Source organism: Canis lupus, chromosome 35 (assembly GCF_011100685.1).
Source record: "Canis lupus familiaris isolate Mischka breed German Shepherd chromosome 35, alternate assembly UU_Cfam_GSD_1.0, whole genome shotgun sequence".
NCBI classification, from domain to species: domain Eukaryota; kingdom Metazoa; phylum Chordata; class Mammalia; order Carnivora; family Canidae; genus Canis; species Canis lupus.
This window is the reverse complement of record NC_049256.1, coordinates 26,322,260-26,342,694: the sequence shown is the minus strand read 5'-3', so window position 1 is coordinate 26,342,694 and position 20,435 is coordinate 26,322,260. Positions and strand designations below refer to the sequence as shown.

The 20,435-nt window shown below is 43.5% G+C and overlaps 5 non-coding genes across 5 annotated transcripts; 2 read left to right on the top strand and 3 right to left on the bottom strand.

Moving 5' to 3' along the window:
• The first annotated feature begins 3,730 nt into the window (after positions 1-3,730).
• TRNAS-AGA lies at positions 3,731-3,812 on the top strand. Its single transcript has one exon. It is a non-coding gene; the product is annotated as a tRNA-Ser (tRNA).
• A 7,128-nt stretch (positions 3,813-10,940) lies between these two features.
• On the bottom strand, positions 10,941-11,022 carry TRNAS-UGA. The gene has a single exon. It is a non-coding gene; the product is annotated as a tRNA-Ser (tRNA).
• A 2,810-nt stretch (positions 11,023-13,832) lies between these two features.
• On the top strand, positions 13,833-13,914 carry TRNAS-AGA. Its single transcript has one exon. It is a non-coding gene; the product is annotated as a tRNA-Ser (tRNA).
• A 1,611-nt stretch (positions 13,915-15,525) lies between these two features.
• TRNAM-CAU lies at positions 15,526-15,597 on the bottom strand. The gene has a single exon. It is a non-coding gene; the product is annotated as a tRNA-Met (tRNA).
• A 4,756-nt stretch (positions 15,598-20,353) lies between these two features.
• Positions 20,354-20,435, bottom strand: TRNAS-AGA. The gene has a single exon. It is a non-coding gene; the product is annotated as a tRNA-Ser (tRNA).

Genomic DNA, 20,435 nt, shown 5'->3' with positions numbered 1-20,435 from the left:
ACCACATGATATGGTTCAAGAAGAAGGCTTTATTGAAGATTTATGAGCCCATGTTCAACAAGCAGAGGTAGAGGTCAACAATTCTCCCTTTATAGCCCATAGAAGTATGCCAGATGCAAGCACTGCTAGAAATACAATGGGACTGTGGTCCTTCTGTTTCTTTCCCTTATGGCAGCATATGTTTATATATGTGTGCATAATTTCTGAAGGATGGGAAAGCAACCAACGTGAAGGGCACTACCTATGGTGCTTTCACAGCTGAATAGTAGCTGGGACTCCCTAGAAGGTTAAACCAGGTTGCTTGGTCTCTGGCCCACTGCCTCAAGGTCACCATGCCAGAGAAGAGCTTTCCAAAGTCCCCAACCCAGTGACGTTCTGTCCTGTGCAAAGCTAAAAGGACAGGTAGAAACACGTAAGTATCAGGCACAGTGGAGCCCTGTTATCAAGTGGGTTGATTCTGGGCTTAGAGATCCTGTGGTTCCTGGGGAAGGATGTTGAGCCTGCTTCCTTTTAACTGTAACTTAGATTTTGGATCACAGTGTTGGGAACAGAAGTGCCCGTGCAGGGACGTACACGAGGAGAGCTGACACGTGTTCAGATTACAAGGGACATATTTTCTCAAGCCCTTATCTGAAAAACTCATTTGTAGTTAAGTGTCACTGGCTTCTGTCTTCCTCTGTGGTGACAGGAATACTTTCTTCTTTATATTCTCACAAGAGGTTCTTTGCTCCTGCCACAACCTAACAAACAGATATTTCAGCTCATTTGAAGCTTGAAAACACTTGAATTGATAGTTCATTTTGCAAAACACTGTGCTTTGGAATTAATCCTAACTATAGAAAAACATTTCATGTACAAAACCAATTATGGTATTTAAAAAAATGGACCACAATAACATAGATGTCCAACAAGGGGGAATATTTAACTAATCTGAACAATGGAACATTAGAAAGCCACTAAAATGACATTTGGAAAGTTCCTGGGGAAAAAAAGCATTGATGATATAATATTCAATTAAATTAGTAAAGTACAAAATTGAGAAAGATAAAAGTAGCCCCTGCCAGGTGGGAGCTGACCTGGTGTTATCAGCTGGGACTTGATGTTCTTTTGTTGAACATGAACAATTTCACAGAATGCAGATGTCAGACAAGACCATTCAGTGATCATGATGGATCAAGATGAAAATAAGATCACACTGCCATCATTTCTGAACACAAGTATAAACATGAAGCACACACAAAAACAGACAAAAATACTGTTAGGCCACAAAAATGACCCCAATTCTCCTCATTTTGTCCAGTATGAGTGACGACAGCTTCTTTACCAATCATAGTTTTAGCATTGCTCTGTTCTTCCTTCTTTCAGGATAGGACTTATTAAGCTACCCAATCACAGTATCTCCCTGCTTCCAGACAGTATCCACTGCAGAACAGCCCCGCTTCTTAGAATCCCCCAAATCACCTAACACAAGAAAAAATCCTTCTAACACCCTCTTACTGAGATTCACCCAGGGGTCCCCGTGGTGTGTGCTCTTGATTGCTACAGGAGTAATAACCCATCTTGTTCAGCTGCTTATGTATTCCTGGTAGTTTTTGTCTGGAAGATATTAGCACAATTTATGTTTTGAATGACCTCAACTACTCCTATTTTTTTCTTTGCACTCAAAATACTGGGGGGAGGGGACCCAACTCTCTGTCTCTCTGTCTCTCTCTTAAGCTCACCCACTCTCATATCCCAAGAGTTTACTTTTTGCTTTAATAAACTTCCCACTTCTGTTACTCAAAAAAAAAAAAAAAAATCCTGGGGGATGAGGGAAAAAGAAGATATATCCAACTACTGCTACTGCTAGTTTCTGGAAGGTAGGATTGTGGGTTCTTTGTTTTCTCCAACCCTCTCCATCCCAGTATGAGACAGTCCTCATTACCCAAGATTCTTCCAATCAAGAGGGAGAAATATCTACTTGGCACAAAAAAGATGAATTCTCTTCACGTAGATTCAAGGACTTTGGTGTTGAATGTTCCTTAATAGTCCCTGTTATATGGACTCTCTTTTTCAATGTCCTTCACAATGACATGGGCCTTGAGTTTGTTTCTTGACTAATTGATGCTAGTTGGAGGTTTGCAGAATTCATGGAGGCTTCTGTATGCCACTAACCGGCTGACATTTAATTAGACCTTTTTTAAAAAAAGATTTTTATTTATTTACTCATGAAAGACTCAGAGAGAGAGACAGAGACGCAGACAGAGGGAGAAGCAGGCTGCATGCAGGGAGCCCCATGCAGGACTCCATCCCAGAACCAGGATCATGCCCTAAGCTGAAGGCAGACGCTCAACCGCTGAGCCACCCAGGTGTCCCTTAGTTAGACCTTAAGAATTATTTTACATTCATACTCTGATGAAGAACTCTTTGGGGATTATCGTGTTAATAACAAAAAGTTACAACTTAAAAAAAATGTTTCGGGAAAGCTCAAGACAAAGGTGTGCCCCAAAAATATTCCAATGGAGAGAGGCAGAAAAATAATTATTTAGAATATGTCATACACTCTTTTAAAGCAAATAGTGGGAAATTTTCCAAAGAGTGTCAGTGAGGCCTGCTTACTTTCCATGACCACATTCCTTCTGTTTATAAGTGAGGTTTATCTTTTCTGAATATAAATACAAGGAAAATATTTGATCTTTAATTAGATCTAGCCCCCAACCCATTCCCAGTGTTACCCGAATTGAATAGAATTCTATTTAAAGAACACTTTTGTTACTTCTGGCTAAATTTAATGTGTTAAATCCAAGCAATTATCTCAGCTTTCTCAGGAGCATCATACCCATCAGCTTTCACCTCTTGCCCGTTGACACTTAGCCGGTCAGGAAATGGGGACCCATCTATCTGGCATGTACACTTAACCATTTTGTTCTACATCAATCCTGTAGAGCCTCTGAAAATTCTGCTGAAGGAAGCAGGAAGTTACAAATGTAAAAAGGAGAACAGAAAATGAATGCATTGTGTTTGTTGGTTACATTTAAAGAAAATGGGCCCTTGCATTGGCCAAAGCCAAACAAAGCCAAATCAGGTAATCCATTGTTTTAGGGAGCAGCTAGCATCTCACAGGGAATGAAACTTCTATACCTATAGGTTTCTTTTAATCCGTGCAGAAAGTGAACGTGAGTTGGTATTTGCCAAGTACTTTCTTGAACCCAGCGAGATGAATAGGTTGGGTACTGGCCTCGGACGGAGCTTGGGGACACCGAGTGAGGAGACCCAGATGGTTTGCAGCATCGGGTCTCTCTCCCTGCACGGTGGAGACAAATCAGCGACAGTATTTCCTTCCGTGAAACCTGCAGCGAGGACGCTGGCCTGGGAGTTCTAGCAGAAGGGTTGCTCCCGGGCAGGCCGTAACCTGTGGTTACCCTACTCCCCCTGGGGGCAGAGTAAACTTGGTCCCAGTTTCCGAATCCCCAGCACCCAGCTAGCTCCCAGGTCACCCGCATGGGAGGCGGCGGTAGTTTATAAATCTACCTCAACTTGTTGAAAACAAAGATGCTTGTAGGGAGCACTCTCGTCTCCATGCTCCTAAATGTCAGGGGGTGCGCGGAGCGTTTGACCCCCCTCCCCAAGCCTTCATTAACCTGCGGATTTTTGCCCGATTCACTAAACACCAGGAATCTTGTCCACACAGTAATCTTACCTGTAGATCTACCAAATTTCTTCTGTGCTTTTAAGACACCATCACGCAGCTGTAGCTGTGGCCGAGTGGTTAAGGCGATGGACTAGAAATCCATTGGGGTCTCCCCGCGCAGGTTCGAATCCTGCCAGCTACGTTTGAGCTTTTTGTCCTTCCTGTTCCTGGAGGAGAGGCCGCCTTTGTTCCCAACTTGACCTTCCTCAGTGTGGGGCTGGGTATGCTTCTTGTCTAAATGTCTCCTGTTCTTCTGCCTGGTAAAACCCCACTGCCGCTGTGCTGCACAGGAATCAGAGTGAGTACAATCACTTTCTCAAAAAGTTTGCACCAAGACACCTGTGCCCACATTTTGCAAAATCTTAGGATGTCTCTGAGTTTTTTCTTCCCCTAACCCTGCTCTAAGTAAGCTATTTTGAAATGAGACAATTTGGTGAAAGTATCCCTCAGATAAATTGTAGAGGTTATTTATGCCATTAAATGAAAACTATTTTTATTTTAATTTAGAAATTTATCATAGAATAAAATTGGCGTTTTGAAAGCATATGCATATTTTCATGTAACCAACTGCCATAATCGGGATACAGAACAGCTGTGTCAGTTCATAAACTTTCCTTCTGTTACCATTGGAAGACACTTCCCAATCCTATGCAATAACTGATGGCCACATACATTTTCTGTCCCTATAGTTTGGCCTTTCTGAGAATGTTATAGAAATTGAATACAGGTTTTATATGGGTGAGGATGTAAAATGGCATGGCCACTCTGGAAAATAGCTTGGCAGTTTCTTACAAAATCAAACATGAAACTACTCTATGATTCACCAACTGCACCCTTCATTTCCAGAGAAATGCAAACTTATGTTTATTGAAAATATGTGAGGTGATGGATGTGGTGGCTAACGTTATTGCAGTAATCATTTTGTAATATATACATATATCAAATTATTACATTGTATATTTTAAACTTAAGCAGTGTTAGATGTCAATTATATCCCAATAAGGCTGGAAGAAATTAAAAATAGAATTGCCAAAAGAAAAAATAGAATTGCCATATGACCCAACAATTCCATTTCTGTGTATATCCCAAAAGAATTAAAGACATAATCTAAACAGATATTTGTACACTCACTTTGATAGCAGCATTATTCACAATAGCCAAAAGGTAGAAACAACTCAAGTGTCCATCAGTGGATGGATGGTTAAACAAAATGTGGTTAATTCCTAATTTCATATAATGAATGCTTAGATCATTATTCTTAGGCATTTATTTTGTGTATGTGTATGTAAGACTATCCCTCTAAGTACACTTCTAGCTGCACAGTACATGAGTAGTAGTGATATGTATTATTTTTATTATTTATTTCAAAATAATTCTTAATTTAAATTGTGACCTATCCTTTGAACCATAAATTACTTAGAAGCATATTTATTATTTTGTAAACAAAGATAATTTTTCATTTTCATGTTTCGACTTCTGGCATAATTGTGTTGCTATGAAATAATTGCATGTATCCAGCCCTGTTGTTTTCAGAGCCTTGCTTTGTGGCCTGGTAAAATGTCAAATTTGAGATAATTTCATCTGTGTTTAGAAAAGGTTTGAATCCTGAAGTCGATACATGCACTATTCTCTCTATATGTATACGGGTTGCATTATTTTGTTTTATGGTTATCTTTCCATTTATGTTTTCTTTTTCTTTTTCTTTTTTTTAAAGATTTTATTTATTTACTCATGAGAGACACACAGAGAGAGGCAGAGACATAGGCAGAGGGAGAAACAGGCTTGCTGCAGGGAGCCCAATGTGGGGCTTGATCCCAGAACTCCGGGATCACACTCTGAGCTGGAGGCAGACACTCAACTGCTGAGCCACACAGGTGTCCCTCCATTTATGTTTTCTATTAGGTTTTTAGAGAGGTATATTGTGTAAAATGATCCCTCTATGATTGTGGTTATATCTGTGTCTCTTTTCACTTCCATCACTGCCTGGAATTTTTTCTCCATTTCTTAATCTTTCAGAAGCAAGACATTCCGGATAAAGTATGGTTTATGTAAGAACTATGATTTGGAGCTACAGGGTGTTACCTCCAACTGAACAACTGCAACAAGAAAAGCCTAGAAAAAATGTTTAATTTACAGAAGCTTTAGCATTATCTATTGAGACCTAAGAGAAGTATTGTTATTTAGAAATACTTCTACATGTTTCCTCCCTCAAAAGAACTGAGGAAACTGTAATTCGAATATAATTGTTCTCATGGGAAACTCAAGATAAAGGTTGAAGAAAAGTTGCAGTAGAGATTCAGATCTTCCTCTGCTTAAAAAATGAGCCTGGTTCTACCCCCAGGGCCTGACCCAGATTTGTCTAACTCTAGTAAGAAACAGACAACCAGAACTGGTTTGATCAGAATCTCAGCTTTAGGCATTGGTTCCCTTTTGCCTCTTAATGTACATGTAGAGATTAGTAAGTCATGCAGTCTGAACCTTAAGGAGGATGTTTCGGTGGCAGCTTTATCTGATCTTACTTGAATAATTTCATTTAATGGTTACAATTAGGCTACATGATATGAAGGAAAAACCTAAATGCAGGGAATTCTTAGCCTGGGGCAGAGTCTTTAATAATTTTGTGAATTCCCTGGAGTGGTTTGTGCAGGTGATGTGTTTGTGTCTAGGTTCATCTTTGTGTGAGAGGGTGTGTATGCTTCCATTCCTTATGCCATGGGGTGCTACACCAATAAAGGTTTTAGAAGTATTCCCCAATAACTTCAGAAGCCATTAAAAAGAGACAGAAGAAATTGTCTTTATTTTCTTGCTTTGAGAAATGCATAATATGCCTCTTGATGGCCATGAGGTCCAACAAATTCTTTTTAAAAAAAAAAAAAAGACTTAACTTGTTCATGACAGACACACAGAGAGGGAGAAGCAGGCTCCTTGTGGGGAGCCCAGTGTGGGATGCGGACCCCAGGACCCAGGGACCAAGCCAGAGCCAAAGGCAGACGCTCAACCACTGAACCACCAAGACACCCCCGACAAATTCTTTTTTGACTAGTACGAGAGCTTCTCTAGATGGACTCCACGTCTCTTTCCCCCATGACAACAGTGCTCACCAATATGTTAAAGGCAGAAGCCCATTTGGAAGCTCTGGAGCTGACTGGCTGGGAGCCCTAGTTGATCTGTCCTGTTCACAGCCCAGGAGCTTTGTTTTATGCTGGTGTTTATGTAGCTTCTTCCTTCCTGGTTGATCTAGATGTTGACCTAGAGGACAGGGATTGTGCCTCTGTCTTGTTTACCTTAACCTCTCTAGCATCTTGCACAGCACCTGACCTTCCCCAGGAATTCAATGAAACTACTTAAATGATTTTGAAGAAGGTGCTAATCTAATGACTTTTTTTTCTACAATAAGAACTTTATAAAATATATTTCTGTTTAAATCCTTTGATTTGTTTTGGTTCTAATTTCTTCTTTTCCTAATTCCTTATTTGTACTTTTCAGATGTAGATAGATAGATTGATAGCTACATCTCTAGATGGAGAAGTGATTCTCCAGGGGACATCGGCTATCCCCAAGCCTGAAATAGCTTATTCACTAAAGGAGGAGAGTCTTCAGCTTGGTATTTTGCAAGCTCTAGTTCTACATTCCCTTTAAAACTATTTTCTGTGGCAGTGTTTTTTGCACTTGCTCTTGAGAGTTAGTAACACCTTCTTCCCGTGCAGGAGCTGACACACAGTTGTGTGGGTGAGCAGAATCGAGGTTCTGGTACAAGGTCCTGACCCTATAAAGGTTTTGCACGGGGTTGGTGTTTTGCATGGAGTTGATGTTTTGCAACGTCCTTGTGTTTGTTTTTTTTAATCACTGAGACCACTGGAAGGGGAGGCGGACGGCCTTTGCCACCCTCTTCGCCCCAGTCCTCAGGGTACTTGGCTGTGGCCGCCTTCCTCCGATGGCGACGGCGAGTGCAGCGGCTGGGAGACCAGATTGTTGACCTCGCAGGACCGGTTCGCGGGTAGGTAGTCACTGAGCTGCACTGCGGGGCACAGACTGCTTCCCGTGGACAAGAAGCCGTTCTGCGGTCCGGGGGACGCGCTGGGAAAGCAGCCTGCACCCCGGAATCCCACCAACACAGATTCCGCGCCCAGAAACCTGGACCGTAACCACCGCGCAGGATGGAAGAAAAAGTCTCTACGGAGCAGCTGTAAAGAACGTCTCGGGTATGGTTCTGCGGCCCTCCCTGGGCATCTGCCTCAAGAGCAAGGCGGCTCGGACCGCGGGTCTAGACGGTGAGATGCTGCGTCTCCCCCCGCTCCTCGCCCACCTCGGCGTGTAGGTGTGTTCCGCCTTTCCCTTCAAGCGCACCTGCTCGGTTTACTCGAAAACCAGCTCCTCTTGAAAGGTTCCTTCCAGGAAAGTGTCAGAAATGGACACATTCAAGTTTGTTTGCGTCGAGGCAATAATTAATACCTGATAATTAAATAGAGTAGGTGGAGAAAAATACCAGATGGCTAAAATTGAGCAGAATTGCAGATCAAAGATAGGACATTCCCAAGCCTGCCCCCCACCCCCGTTATTATAGGAACTAACCGTATCTTCACCCAGGTTTTGAACATTAAATCATACAATGAATATAAGACATTCAGTCCAGGACCGCTATGTATAACAAGTGCTCACTCTTTTCCTTTCTTTCTTTCCTTTTCTTTCTTTCTTTCTTTCGTTTTTAAAAGATTATTTATTTATTTATTTATTTATTATTTATTTATTTATCTGATAGAGAGCACAGGCAGGGCAGACGGAGAAGCAGATTCCCCACTGAGCAGGGAGCCTGATCTCAGGACCCTGGGATCTAAGAAAACAAAGATTAGGACCACTAAGTTGAGGGTGGGGGAACTTTATGGAGTCATAAGTGACAAAATATAAGAATAATCTTTATTGCACACATTCTGTCATTCTAACTTTTATCCTTTTAAAAGAGGTCAAATGATATAGATTGTTTAATTATGTCTCAAAGATTACAGTGATTTTAAACACTGCCAGATTTTTAGACAATTGCAGATGTAAATCAGTATCTATAAAGACCATATCTTAGTTGATTGACTTTTCTTAACCTCAATAATCATCTCCCTCTAATCTCTCCCATAAAATTACCTTTAAAAGTACCTAACATAGGGTGCCTGGGTGGCTCAGTTGGGGTTGGTTAAGCATTTGTCTTTTGCTGGGGTCATGATCTCAGGCTCCTGGGATCCAGGCCCCTTGCTTGGTTCCCTGATTAGCAAGGAGTCTGCTTCTCCCTCTGCTCCCTCTGCTCCTCCCCACTGCTCATGCTCTCTCTCTCTCTCAAATAAGTAAGATCTTTTTTTAAAAGCATCTAACATAAAAAATTACCTAATGTTTACATTTTTACTAGAGTTTGTTTCTGCAAAGCAAATGTCAGTATTTTTAGTGTATTTAATTTTCCATATGATATTTTGCTGTGTATTTCATTCTGCTCCTGAATTTTTCACTATTTTTTAGATGCATCTATATAGTTATGTATGGATATACTCCTTTTAAGTAGCCTAAAGTTTCTGCTGTAAATACACCTTCTTATACAAAATACATTTTAGCTAAATGTAAAATCTTTAACTTACATTACATTTCCCAAAGTATCCTTTAGGTGTTCATCTTACTTCTTCATACCATTGAATATTTTTCTAGAGAATGCTCTTTCCAGTATGATTCTTCCCTGTGGTAACAGGGTGATTTTTTAGTGGTTCCCTAAATAATTATTTCTTTATCTTCAAAGTCACATAATTTTACAAGGAAATTCATGTGTTTTTTTCCCCCCTCTGTTTGTAATCACCTTTTTTCCCACTGGCCCCTCCTTGCCATCTCTTCTCCCTCACCCATAAGTTTGCTCCATCTTTTGTTCTTCTAAACAAGAACTCACCTATTAATTTGTTTCTTCCAATCACTTGTGAAGCCTACGGAAATACTTTTATCCCCTGAAAGTGCTATAGGAGGTAGGGAGTGGGGACAAATAATCTGTTCTGGGGTCTCTATGCAGCATAATTGAAACATTAGTTCTTTCTAAGAAATATGTGGTTTGATGCTTTGTAGAGTTTTCAAAATCTCACTCCCTTCCAGCAGATGTGCTTAATTCCAATGTTTCCCCATTTCTGGGGCTGAAATAGCTCTTACCTTCCTCTCAAATCAGCCTTAGACTCTACATCCAAATCTTGTCGGCTGAAAAAGTCTTTTCTAGTGTCAAGCTCTGGTGTTCTGGGGCTGCAAAGGTCTACTATGTAGGAAACTATAAACTGTTAAGAAACACTGCCCCCCCCCCCCAATGCCTGTGCAAAAATAGGCAAACCCCCATGTAGGGATGAGTGATACTCCCTGCATGAAAGGTAGCACAAGCACTAAACACTCAACGGGCAGCAATATTCTATGTCAGGCTAAATCCAGAATCTTACTTCGTACCACTTTTGTGGCCTTATCACTGGAGGATGAATCCAGAATAGTGAGCCCACTTAGCGATGGAGGTGGGAGATGGCAGGAATGCCCAGCAAAGGCAGAAGCAGGACGGCCATGGGCCAATGGGGAAGGTGTGGAGCCAAAACCAATCAACCTTTAAGCTCATTCCTCATGCTTCCTGGTTCTTAAACTCAATCATGTATGGTTAGATCTCTGTGGACCTGGTGGTCTGAAAAATAAATATGTTGTAAAGATCTACAAATAATAAGACATGTCAAGTCTTTGAGATGGTGGTATATAGTAAGGGCTTGAAAAATAGGACTTGCTATCTATTATTTTGGGGTATTAACAAATCTAACCCTGAATCTGCTAACAACTTGACAATTTCAGGAGCGTCTCCTAAGGAACTTGTGAAAACCTTGGTTCATAAACCTCTCTGGAAGCCCTCGGTGGTTACCGTGACATTGCACAGCATTGAGGCATTTCCTCATCTGTTAAATGGAAATAAATTATGGGATTCCTGCTTAACTCATATGGTCTTGGCACAATGTGTTCAATAAAACTATCTGTTAATGTGACTACTTTTTATGAATCCTAACATCCCTGGACTAGAGAGTGGTCAAGGGGAGTACCAGCCCAGCGTGTTCCTAGAGTCTGCGATCTGAGGCATCCATCTAATAAGGTCAGATGCACTGCACTGCCCTGCCCTGCATAGCTTGCGCCAGTTTTGAGCACAGGGAAAGGCTTCGCCTCTCCGGATCCGCAGGTGGAGGATTCACTTTGGGGAACAATCTGGATTGTGGGAACTTGGGTTGGTTCTTGGTAAAACTGTAGCCAGCAGGATTCGAACCTGCTCGAGGAAACTCCACTGGATTTCAAGTCCATCGCCTTAACCACTCGGCCACGAGTACCTGCTCGCTGCTCCCCCAAAGAACTGGGGAGAACCCCTGATGGATGCATGGAGTGTCAGGAGTGGTAGGTCCGGCAGCAGTTGCTTAAATCAGGCCTCTCCGTGGAGAATGAGGAGCGCGTCCGGAGCGAAGCGAGCAGCAGCCGGAGATGCTGCGGTGCCATTCAAGGCTCCTGGACCGAAGGCTCGACTGTCAGCCACCCTGGGCGCCGGCAGTCCGCCGACACCACGGTCACGTAGAAGGGGAACCGCGCTGGAAGTTAGCGCTGAACCGCTCCCAGAGCGCAGACGCCCGCAGGACTAGGAACGGAAAGGAGGGGACGCGAGGTGGGGGTCGTCGAGTTGACCTACCGAGCTAGAGTTTCAATCAGTACTTCTTCAGTGGCATCAACTTACCGGTCCTTGCAAAAGAATAAAGCCACACTGGGGTGGAGAGGGAAGCGGGGACCGGTCCAGAGTGGACGGACCGAAGCTGGCGAGGAGGTCTGCGGGCCTCTGGAAGAGGTAGCTCGGCGCGTCCCTGCGGGGATGCGGGGTGGACCCCAGGAGTCCCGGGAAAAGGATGCCCAGATTCCGCGCGCTCCCATCCCAGGCCCGGCGCTCCGCCTCGCCCAGCACAGAGCAGCGCAGACAGGCAAGCAAAACACGCAAGTGCTTGATGAGATGAGCACTGGGTGTTATACTATATGTGGTCAAATTGAATTTAAATTTAAAAAGAAAAAGAAAAAAAAAAACACTCAAATGTTGGAATCATCTAGCCAAATTAATAGGGTCCATTCTTGGGTCAGAGACCCAAGGTTTACCGGAGTTGGAGAATGAGGGGGATGCTCGAACCAGAACCCGAGTTATGGAAATATCGGAACCTCTAAAACCGCGGACTCCTCTCTGAATTCTAGCAATGGAAGTGCATTGCCAGGGCATAAACAAGTAGATTTAGACAGAATCTCAGATACAAAAGGAATGTAACCTCCATGATCCTGGCTGATATGCTCCTCTGAGAGTTAAAGCTCGCTCACATCTGTTTCCTTTTAGGAAGAAGAATAATGTTCCCCTCTCTGTGTTCTAGTCCGTTTTATTTGGTCTTACTACCATGGCACTTACTGTATACCTCCATTTAGGCTCACAAAGGGTTTATAATATTTAACACGGTACATTTATTTTGAACTGTATTGTCCTTGAGAAGTGTTACCAAAGTATAGTTCCCGGATCAGCAGCGTGTGCACCACCTGGGGTCTCTTGAGAAGTGCATATTCTCAGGTCCAGTTCAGACCTACAGAATCAGAACGGGGAGAGTGGGGGCAGGGCGGTCCAGCAATTTGTTATAACAGGAAGTCCTCCAAGAGGTTCTGATGCCCAGTGACTTTTGAGAAGCACTCTCCCAGGGAGATATTTTTAACAAAGAAAATCATGTACCACACAAAAATCTTTCCATTTCCTATTGTGGTAGTTTAAATAATGCAATCAAAATTCTGAATGTTTCAGTATTTTTGCTACATCTGTGTAATAGATCATTAAAAAGCCACTAAAACGAGATTTGGGAAGATTCTGTAATTGTTCTAGGAAGATGTTTATGATACAATATTCACTGACAAAATATTATGCATGAAACATGACTTCCACTAGGCACACTTTTTGCCTGTGGAATACTGAGAGGAAGGGAGGAATACTTCAAAATGTTTCTAGTGCTGGTTCTGGGTTGTGGGGTTTAATGACTTAATTTAATCATCAAATTTAATGACTCAAATTTGTTTGCTTACTACAGTGTGAAGTAATCAAGTCTTATAAGTGAACAGCAGAACAGTACATTTTATTATTTGTTGATATTATTTTTTGATGTTACCCAAGACTTGACATTTGCTTCAAATGGTTCTTAGGTTAATGTTTGTCTTATTCAGTGCACACCACAGTGAAAGCATTTACTTTGAACTTGTTTCTCAAATAATCAATGTCAGTTAGCAAATTGGCAACATTAGTGAGGACTTTTACACCCCTTCTTGCTTTCTGATATTTAACTGGATTTTCAAAAATTAATTTGGAAAGAACACTAAGAGCACAGTTTTATGTTTTTCACATTTGTAATATAAATTTTCATATTTTTGGTGTGGGGAACTGTTTTACTTGAGGTCTGTTCCATAGTTATGGATGCAGAAAAAGGGAGTTTTGAAATATGTGGGACAATCTTTTAAATTAAATGGTTGCGAGTTTTCTACAAGACAAGATCTTCCACTATGTGGAGAACTCAAAACTTTTTTCTTTTTTTAATGTAAAGCTTTTATTTAAATTCAACTTGGTTAACATATAGTGTCTTACTAGTTTCAGAGGTAGAGTTCAGGGATTCATCTGTTGCACATCACACCCAGTGCTCATCACATCAGGTGCCCTCCTCAATGCCCATCACCCCATTTCCCCACCCAGCCCCATCCAACCCAAAACTTATTTTAAAAATCGATGGTCATTTCGAGGTTTTCAAATCATCGCTAGCCTCTCGATTCTGCAGCGAATGCTCGAGCCCGGGCCGGAGTGTCGGGTGTCACACGGGTCCCCAGCAGAAGCTGCCCCAGCAGGAAGCTGGGCTCCCCCAGGTCTGCTGCGTCTCCCTCTATCCGGCCCTCGGAGTGAGGGGTCCTTCACAGGGCCACGGAGGAAGTGTGACTTTGCCAACTCGCCATCACAGCTGCTCTCGGTCTGAACGATGTCAAACAGGAAGAAACATGAAGGGCGAGGACACTTACCTTTGTGGTGGGAAACGTGGCCCTTGAGGAGACCGGCAGCGCGGCGGCTATTTATGCTAATGAGGCCCCGGGCTCCCGCGTAGTCGTGGCCGAGTGGTTAAGGCGATGGACTAGAAATCCATTGGGGTCTCCCCGCGCAGGTTCGAATCCTGCCGACTACGGCTCTCCCCACTTCGGGGAGGCAGCCTCTTGTCTCCCCGCCGGTGCCAGGCGCCAGGCGCTGCTCTGGCCTCTCGGGAAGGACCCTACCCTGGCCCTTTCTTTATAGGGCCAATGAAAGACTCGGCCTGCTGCCCCCAGACAGCCAGACACCAACGTTGTTTCTCTACTAACTTTTTTCACGAGTAACTCGACCGCACTCCTCCAAGTGTTTTCTTTTCCGCGAAGAAGAGCCCAGGCTTTGTGATGCTTTCGTGTTTGCTGCAACCAGAGCACCCTTTCCCGAAGGAAATGTTGGCAGCAGTGTTTGCACTGTTGCTCTTCCCGAGCAATGGAAGATGGGTTAATTTATTGACATTCCCTCCAGGGAGTATGGAATGAAAATCACTTAAGCCCCAAAGCAGTAAAGGATGTAAAACCATAGAAGGATATCCAAGTTGTACTCTTTCTTACTCCTTATTTACTGGGTCCCCAGAAATTGTCCAATGGGCAGCCATCCTCTAGGGGATAGACACTCTCTGGTGAGTCAGAAACTAAAAGGAGAAAACAGGCATTTGTACCCTAGACCTTCAGATTGAGCGTCTGCCCCTCTGTGGACAGAGTGGTCCAGGATGTACAAAAATAACATGGCTCTTCCCCGAGTCTTGGTAATTCCTAATCCCATCCCAGGGCTTGGGGAGCAGAGCCTTCCTTGCTGAACAGATCGTTTGTCTCAGCATCATGGACGACAGATAAGCCAAATTGCGGGGACAGAGGAGACGCGAGCCGGGCTGGGTTAAGCAGGGCGGGTCTGATTCGGGGGCGTTGTTCCTGGAATGAGCGATCTCAGGAAGGGGGTTGGTTCAGCAGCGGAGCCGGGAGAGAAGCACCGGCCGAAAGGGGGCAGACGTCTGCGGAGGGAACAGGTTGTCCTGTGAGGACCGAGAGTTGCCCCGCATGGGGACATAAGGATCAGGAGTCCGCTCGATGCCTTTTGGGCCTATGGTTGCAGGTCGGGAAGTCCTGGCCCCAGCCACCAGTTCCCTTTTGGCCTCTTATCCGAAAGCAGAGAAACAGATGGAAGCTCCTTCTGTAGGAGGTCCCAGGGGGCGAGGCTCACCTCCGTGAATCCGCACTGTGTCCTGCCTCCCCTCCGTCCGCCCGCTCCGCGGGTCCGGTCCTGTCGCCTGTTAGTCGCCGTCTCCCCCTCCGACCCTCCTACCCCCCCATCCCCCCCGCAGCGCTCCTCTGGCCTCGCCCCACCGACACCTGCGCCTCCGATTCCCTTCCCGTTTCTCCAGCTGGGTCCCCGGTGCTTCCTTTGCGCAGGAGGTCGTGACCTCATACTGTCCGAGGACTGGAAGCACTTGGCCGGGGAGCAGGTGCAGCGCGTCGCCGGGTCACGGAAGGTTTCTCGGATTCATCCAGCGTAAGCTGGAGCCCAAGTCAAGCCGGAGCCAGAGAGCTGGCAGTGGAGATGCAAGATAAATAAATAATGAGCGGGAGCGTTTTCCATTATTCTGTGCGCTTTGAACAGGGAGCAGCGAGGTTGACTGAGGCAATCGTGCCGCGAGTGGATGAGAAGCCTTGAACGGCTCTGAGGTCCGACACCACGGGCACCAATAACAAAGCCCTAGCAGAGGATGGTTTCGATCCATCGACCTCTGGGTTATGGGCCCAGCACGCTCCCGCTGCGCCACTCTGCTTCCACACAAGGAGAGGGCTCTAGTTTTAAGGTTTGGTTCTCAGCTTCTTCCCTCACCTTCCACCTTGCTTCATGAGGCTATTTCCCCGTCCTCTCTCTATTCTTCCTTCCTTTCAACCACCACCTCCAGCTTTGGTCACAGTGCCTCCAGCTCGCAGTCTTCACAGATCTCCGATCCTTTCCCTACGAGGTTGCTAAGCATCCCCTTTGGGTTAGGGACGACTATGGCTGGGATGTCAACTCTCCAGACTAAGGGTCGGGCAAAGCCTTTTGAACCCACTCACGAGTCGCCTTCTTTCTCAACCAAAGCCCTTCCCTTGCGATCCCTTCTTGGTCCTCCAGCCAATCCCTGTTTCCTGCTTAAACACGCACCCCCATTTATCCGTGGGCGCCTCTGTTTTACCTTCAGTGACCCCTCCCGGGCTGTCCGCGAGGCTTCAGACGCTTTGAGGCTCTGGATTGTTCGTTATGCCAAAATGAACCCCCTATTTCCAAGTCCCCCTCTGCAGGCTGCAGACTCACTGCCGTTTCCCCGCACCCAGGCCTGGAGGCGCTCACTCCCGCTCCCCGCTTCCAGAGCTCTGCTTGTCTGGCGGGTTCGTGATTTCCTACCTCGTCCTATCCCTAGGACCCCGAGACACTTAGGAACTGAGGTAAGAGGCCCTCGCCACTCGGCAGGTTGCCAAGGCTCCAGGCGCTTGCAGAAACTGGAAATGAAGTTCCCGGAGCAGAAACAGGCTCTTCTCCGAGGTCATTTTACCCAAACTTGGGGCACGTTTCCCCTGACACAGGCGCCGCTCATTGCACCTTCAAACTTCTGGGGGTGCTGACTGGCTTCTTCCTTCCTCCCTATTCTATTCCCCTCTGAATTCCCCAGGACACTCACCTTCCCCCGGTGGATTCTCGTGTTTCTATCCTCCTCCCTGCTGCCTGCCACAGAAGCTGCCGACCTCCTGTTCAGAATGCAGCAGGGGAGTGAGGGGTGGGAGCGCTTCCACGTTCTCTTGCAGGCAGGTGGCCTCCGTCCAGGAGAGGACCTGTGGCCTCTGCATCTGTCACTTTGACCCCCCATGCTGCCCTAGGAAACAGCAAGTTTCAAGCCAAGACCTTCAAAACGTGGGAATTCCACCAGGGACTTTGCCATTGCCAGTCAATGCTATACAGCTCAGTCAAACTCCTGCATGGGTTCTTAGCTTAATTGACAGCCCAGTTTGGGGTGGGGATGGGGGGCTTTCTGTTGAGAGTTCTAATTTAGGAGTGTGCTTTTCTCCTGCCTGTGATTCTATAGCTGGAACGCACTAGAAGAGCTGCAACCTACACATTTATATCTCAAAAGTCCACCCTTTCTCCCTCAGGACTGGCAATATGAGTTAAAGTCCTCCAATTCTCCCTGATCTTGAGCTCTCTGAACTTTGCTCTCTGCTTCCTGCAGCGTTCTTCATCTTTAGATTTGTCCCCCTATCCTGCTATCACTTTTGGCAATGAGGTGAGTGCATCTTCTACTCAATGATCTCCTGTCTTGGTTTTCATCTTTTCAGGTACAAAAACTTGGAGTCATAACTCGATCCAGGGAAAATCAGGCTTTAGGGGAAGCCTATATCTTATATAGGCTTATTTTATATATAACACAGGAGATAGAAATTCCTGTAATTAAATAAGAAGTAGAGTTAGATTTAAAAAATAAAACAACAGTAGACTTAGATCCAGCAAGATAACTTATTGGAACGAAGCAATTGCCTTGAACTTTGTCTCTCTCCCAATGAGGTAAAATAACACATTAAAATGTATATTTGAAGCCAAAATTTCTTACTCTTTGACATAATTGATGACCATCATGGTGTTATGAAAAATTAGCATATTGTACTGTGTCCTAGAATTGGCAAGACTCCTTAATTTGATTTAATTTCCAGCTTCCTACTTTGTCAGCCTCTGATGGCCATCAGTGAGCTATACACTCCAGACTAGGACAAACTCTGATGGAAGTGGGGAGACAAATTGAATAAAAAAATAAATACTCCACAAGTGAGAAATGATGGCAGAAACAGACATTTGCCGTGAGATTATATGTAATAAAAAGATTTCAAAACTCGAAATGACCAATAGTTCTCGATTTTTAAAATAAACCGTGGAACATAATGGAATATGCTGCAGCTGATAATATGAATGAGGCATGTTACTATGTACTGATGTGAATTACATATACATGTAAATATATGTACACTTGAATGAACTGCAGACTCACATGCAGTTGTAAGAAATGATAGAGAACACTTGACCCTAGTTTCCCCCAATGGTAACATCTCTGCATGTTGGAATATCACAAGCAGGATATTGACATTGATACAGTCCTCCAGTCTTATTCTGATTTCTGCCTCTGTACTCATTTTTGAGTGTGGTGGTGGGCATTTAGTTCTGTGTGGTTTTATTCCATGTGCAGATTCATGTGTCCACCTCTCACAGCAAGCAACCCTCCTGTTGCCTTTTAATAACCATACCCACCATCTCCTAGCACTCCCTCCTTAACACCAGGACATCAGAAACTGATTGTTCATTTGTCTAATTTAGTCATTTTCAGAATGTTGTAGAAGTGGAATCACACAAAATATAACATTTGGAGACTGACTTCTTTTCCATGTAATTCCTCCAGAAAGTCATCCAAGTTGCCACATGTACCTATAGTCCATTCCTTTGTACTGCTGAGTTGTGTTCCACAGTATAGATATATCATAGGTTGCTTAGTCATTCACCTGGTGATAGAGATTGTTTCCAGTTTGGGCTGTTTGGGGGTAAAGATGCTAGAAAAAATTACATATAGATTTTTGTGGGGACATGAGTTTCTGTTTATTATTGGATTATCTGATAATTTCCTGTTCAGTTTTGTAAATAACTGCTAAACCATCTTCCTAACTCACTGTACCATTTTACCTTCCCCCCCGGCAGCAGTTGAGTTTCCTCACATCCTCACCAGAACTGGATGTTGTCATTACTTTTGTTTTAGCCATTCTGATAGGTGAAGGGTGATATTTTGTTGTGATTTTAATTTCTATTTCCCTAATGGCTAATGTTGTTGAACATTTTCTCACATGTTTATTTGCCATCTGTGTATCATCATGGGTGAAATGTCAAAGTGTCTCTTCATGTCTTCATTTTCTAACTGAAGTGTTAGCTTTCTTTTTTAATCTGTTCAGTTTTGAGAATTCTGTGTACATGTTCTAGATACTAACTTTTGTCACATATGCGGTTTACAAATCCCCTCCCCCCCAATTTGTAGCTTGTTTTTTTCCAACTGCTTCATGGTGTCATTTGCAGAATAAAAGTTCTTAATTTTGAAGGGATCCAATTTATCTCTTTCCTTTTAAGGATTGAGCTTTTGGTATCAAGTCAAAGGAATCTGCCTGACCCTAGATACTGAAGATCAACTGTTATTTTCTGAAAGTTTTATAATTTTACATTTCATTCTGTGATTCATTTTAGTTTGTGTATACAGAATGAGGTTTAGGTCAATGTGGGTTTTTGTTTTTATTTTTGTTTTGTTGGGCTTTGTTTTAGGTTTTTTGTTTTGTTTCATTTTTTGCCTATGGATGTCCAATTGCTCCAGCACTGTTTGTTGAAAAGACAATTCTTCCTCCTTTGAATTTTTTTTCTGCACTATTGTCAAAAATCAGTTGGGCTTATTTCTGTGGGTCAGTTTATATTTTTAAGGGAAAGAAATAACCAAGATGAATACTGTTTATGAGTGTGTACCATTCATTTAAAAGGGCGGTTCAGTGGTTAAGTGTCTGCCTTACGTGTCTGCTCAGGTCCTATCCCAGCGTCCTCAGATGCAGGGGAGTCAAACCTCTGGCTCCCTGCTCAGCAGAGTCTCTTCTCTCTCTCCCTCTGCTCCTTCCCCCAGTCATACTCTGTCTCTCTCTTTCAAATAAATAAATTAAATGTTAAAAAATACAGAGTGGCCTGAATATTATATACACATATAACTCTGGAAAGCTATACAAAAACTCTTTCCACTATGGAGGGAAACTGAAGTTAGAGCATATAGATAGAAAAAGACATTTTTTTCACTGCATGTATCCCAATATCATTTGAGCTTCATATCATGATTATTATTTTTAAAATAATTTAAATATTAAAATTCTTAATAGGCAATGAAAATACACTTTATGTCAGTTGATTACAGCTTTCTTTTAGACTTTGTTTTCCAGTTACATGGAAACAAATGATTTTGCTGTGTTCAGATAGCATTTATTTCTGACATTTCTTTACTTACCTCATAAAAAGGCTGGAGTTGTGCTAGGCAAGCACGGAATTCCAGATCAGCTTCACACAGATAGATGAAAATATGAGTCTGTTGGGAGACATTGAGGATACAGTTGGTATTCCAGAAAGGAAATTGCTAAAAAACTAACAATCTGGTGGAGAAGCAAGCACTCCCACTAACTTTTATTCTTTTTGAAAGAATTGCTTTCAAGCAAGATTTTGATTGCCCGAAACACCCAGATATCTCTGAAATTTGGACTCTTCTTGGGAGAAAATAAAACATCAGAACTCCACTCAAACCTCCTAGGTATTACAGTAATTATTTCTTTTTTTTCTGGACCGATTGATAGACTCCATGAGAGGCCAGTTGATCCCAAGACCAAAACAGGGATGTTCAATAAATGAGGATGTATCGCTTACCGTTTAGGTAGGACTCCTATTTCTCTTTGGACTGGCAGCTATGTAGAATTTCAAAGTCACCTTCAGGGTGTCAAAACATACATAGTTGGCAGGATTTGAACCTGCATGGGGAGACCTTAATGGATTTCTAGTCCATCACCTTAACCACTCAGCCACAACTAT